The sequence below is a fragment of the Anabrus simplex genome, chromosome 4 (genome assembly GCF_040414725.1).
Source record: "Anabrus simplex isolate iqAnaSimp1 chromosome 4, ASM4041472v1, whole genome shotgun sequence".
Lineage (NCBI taxonomy): Eukaryota > Metazoa > Arthropoda > Insecta > Orthoptera > Tettigoniidae > Anabrus > Anabrus simplex.
The window spans coordinates 42,256,697-42,260,726 of record NC_090268.1 but is presented as its reverse complement, the minus strand read 5'-3'; the positions used below and the strand labels follow the sequence as shown (position 1 = coordinate 42,260,726).

The window sequence follows — 4,030 nt, the reverse complement described above, 5'->3', positions numbered from 1 at the left end:
ACTCCTTGCGATCTTCCTGCTGAGGAGGGTGGTGGTGTTTATTGTTTTGAGAGGAAAATGAAATGGCGTATGACTTTTAGTGCCGGAAGTGTCCGAGGACAGGTTCGGCTTGCCAGATGCAAGTCTTTTGAATTGATTCCCGTAGGCGACCTGCGCGTCGTGATGAGGATTGTCGTGTCCTCCCTGAGACATGAACTCAGAACGGCAGTTCCCTCCGAGAATCGACTCGTAAGGAAGTTGCAGGAACTGCTGTGGCCTGACTTATTACAGTTAACCAGCATAAACGCTGGGATTCAGTACTTATAATTACGGTTCCTTATAAATATGCTGAAGAAATTATAATATGTAATTCACATAAATTGTAATATGGTTGAAAGGATGAGTTTCAGAATCTTGGGCAAGAAGTCGGTCACAAGGCTTCGAGCAATAGTCATAGGGTCATGAGTCATGAGTCAGGTCGCTGAGCAGGCTAAGGCAGGCCGCACACCGGACGCGTCAAGTCACGTCAGCGACACAGAGACATGACGCATCAGAAAGGAGCACAGTGATAAGCAATGGAAAAACACAAATCGCCGCACACCGGTCTGCGTCTTGATGATATCATCAGCATCCTGCTGCAGACACGAGCGATAAGACACTGCATGTTCCATTTCTATGCGTCATGTCTTAAGCAAACACCTTCTCGTATAGTTCTGTTCCTGCTTTTTCTGAGCAGTGCCAGTGAACACAAGTGCCAGCATGAATGAAGAACAAATCAACATTAAATTAGTGCAATCCGTGGAGAAATATCGAATAATATATGATTATTCGCTACCAGGACATTCGAATAAGAACGAGGTGGATAAAGCGTGGCATGCAGTGTCCAAAGAATTAAATTTAAATGGTAAGTAACTTACATTCAGTAACATATTTATTAATTAGGTCCATGTACAGTAATTACATGCTTAATTATGTAAGAATAAACATTTCTTGCGCAACCAGAATTACTGATAATGTATAGTGCAGCTATATTTATATTTATTCTATAGCGTACTTATTCTGCCAAGAAAGGGCTACGTTTGGTTTCATAAAGTAAGAACACAAGTGATTTCTTAATTCAACAGCCTCAACTGTTGCTCTTCTGTTGCAGGGTTGCAATCTCTGCAACACACGCATCGTATTGTCAGTATTTTCATCCTTATCTGTTACACTCGGTTCACTAAAAACGCCGTCTTTTAGTCTAATGAAGTTATGCAGAACACAAATTGCTCGTATTATGTTGTCTATTTTATCAGGTTTGCAGGCTATAGCTGTACCGAGAACTCTACATTTAGAAGCAAGCATTCCAAAACCACATTCTACACTCTTTCTAGCTCTGCTAAGCCTATAATTAAAAATCCGCCTTTCATTTGTAAGTTCTCTTCGCGGATAGGGTCTCATGATATGCTTCTGTAATGGGAAAGCTTCATCACCAACGAAAAAATAAGGAAATGGTGAACAGTGATCATCATCTTTCGGTAGCCTCTTGGGATCAGGTATATTCAGTGTGCCCTGCTGAAGGCTTCTTCCTAAAGCTGAGTTTCGCAACACGCCACCATCACTGTTTCTGCCATAGTCACCAGCTTCTATAACAATGAAAAGTCCATCTGCATCAACCAAAGCTAATAGAACAATAGAAAAATAGCCCTTGTAGTTATAGAAGGATGAGCCACTGTTTCTCGGACACTGGATACGAACGTGTTACCCGTCTATGGCACCAATGCAGTTAGGCATATTCCAGAGTTCCAAATATCTTTCGGAAATATTCTCCCATAACTCCTTTGAGGGTGCAGGCATAAACTCAGGTTGAAGTGTTGTCCATACTGCCGAACACACTTCATCCACAATTTTGCCGATTGTTGTTTCTCCTCTTTTAAACTGAAAGCTCAAGCATCTGAAGCTGTTGCCAGTAGCTAAGTACCTGGAAATAAAGGACCATGAATACTATTACTGCTAAATTAAATTTTAAAAAGCTTGTAAAAAATTATTTTAGCCAAATTAAACTATTGACAATTGCACTCATATACACACATTCTATAAATTTAATATCATTGAACTGCACTGTTTTTGTTATAAAATGTTTGTTGTGAATTTATTTTTTATGTGTTAATAAGCATTCATTGGTATAGCTATTGTATGTATAGTCCTACTATAGGGCTCTGGCCTCAAGGACATCCTTTATATGAAATAAAATAAATAAATAAATAAATAAATAAATAAATAAATAATAATAATAATAATAATAATAATAATAATAATTGCAGTGGCCACCTGTAAAGACAAATGGAGAAACTGTAGGAACTGTTGGTCCAGATACTTAAGGCAAGCTCCTACCAGTGGTTCAGCAGCAGTAACCAAAAAGCCCTACTATCTTGCAGACTACTTGGCGTTTTTGACACCATTTACGAAATCAAGAAGTGGGAAACGTAGAAAATACGTATGAAGAGGAGCAATCTGCTACAGAGGAACAACCATCATCAGTGGCCATGACAAAAGAAAACGACGAGGAGAATAGTGCTCAAGAAATTATGCAGCCGCTACCTCGAACACGTAGAAGAGATACAAAAAGAAGCGCCATTAAAATGGATATTGACGAAGTTTTCTCTTCATATATTCAGATGAAAACAAAGCGTACGGCTGAAGCGGAGTGTAATAACCCTGATGAGTTGTTTTTCAAAAGCCTGCTACCAGATGTGGCTAAATTATCACCTGCAGCTAAAAGCTCATTTAAGTTGTTTGTGCAGCAAAAATTAAATAACATGCTGTACGGATCAGCCAGGAATGTTCAGTGTAGTGATACTCATTCCCATCCATCAACTTCCGTATTGCATTACGGTGGTCAGACGGGCTCCTCATATACTATCTCACCATTCTCGTATGCAGAGAATTTACCAGAAGAAAACGAGGAAGAACATGATCACTCATACTGATAAGACGTAGTTACAAAGACAGCACTGTACGGTATGAAGTTATAAGTGAAAAAACCAAAACATTGCACACATATTATTTATATACTTTGTCAATATGAACAATTTCGCAGCTGTGTTCATCATCTAATAAATAATTTAATTATTTTAACAACAAATTATTATTCTAAGCTTTGAACTTACCTTAGTGTTATAAGTAGCTTTTCATCAGGACTTATAGCCTTCCTGTAGTTTGTGTCTTGTTTTCTTAATAATGGAGAAATTTTCTGAAGAAGTTCTGTGTAGCTTTCGGGGTACATTCGGTAGTATGACTGGAATTTTACCGGATCTTTTAGTAAATCATGCGCTAAGGTATAAGCACCATGTTGAGCACACGACATATTAAAATCATGAATCCATTTTCTTTTCCTCTTGTTACGCAATTTCAACCACATGTACAGCAAAACATCATCTTCACTCGAGGAGACCATGTTAACAGCTGATAATGCGTAGCGTATTGATGCAGACACATGCTTCTCCGGTGTGCGGCTACAAGTCTGCATCACGAGTACGACAAACAAGCGAGTCGTTTTTCATGTTGCGTTGCAGATGTTGACGCGTCCGGTGTGCGGCCTCACTAAGTCAGAGAGGAATCTTACGGGGTATACAGGCCTCTAATTGGCTAGGACCATGGAAGGTTCTAAGATGACGTCCAGTGGAACATTCGACGGGTTTGGAGAACATTGGGTGGGGCTCTAGCTCTAGTGGGAAAACGTTACCCCGGGCCTTCGATTAGAATACGCCGGAACAGTCGCTGGAGAAATCCTTGTCAGTCGACAAGACGATTGCGCGACTGATAATTATAAGTCTTCTCAACTTAGTAGCCAAGTATTAAGGCTTGCCTAGACGACTTCCACTCAAGACTCAGTCACTTAGGAATCTTTATATTATCTGTACGTAGTGTACATAGTTCAGTCTTTCAAGACTAGTAAAATGTCATCGTGGGAACTCAGCATCTTCTCCTCACCTAGTTGGAACTTCCTAACTAATTTGTTGCAACCGCTCGCGAACTTTCCAATCAATCAACCAGCCAACCTACCAACCTC

General features: G+C 39.9%; 1 pseudogene; it reads right to left on the bottom strand.

The window, feature by feature from the left end:
- Positions 1-977: 977 nt before the first annotated feature.
- LOC137500453 (putative nuclease HARBI1) lies at positions 978-3,487 on the bottom strand (annotated as a pseudogene).
- Positions 3,488-4,030: the final 543 nt, after the last annotated feature.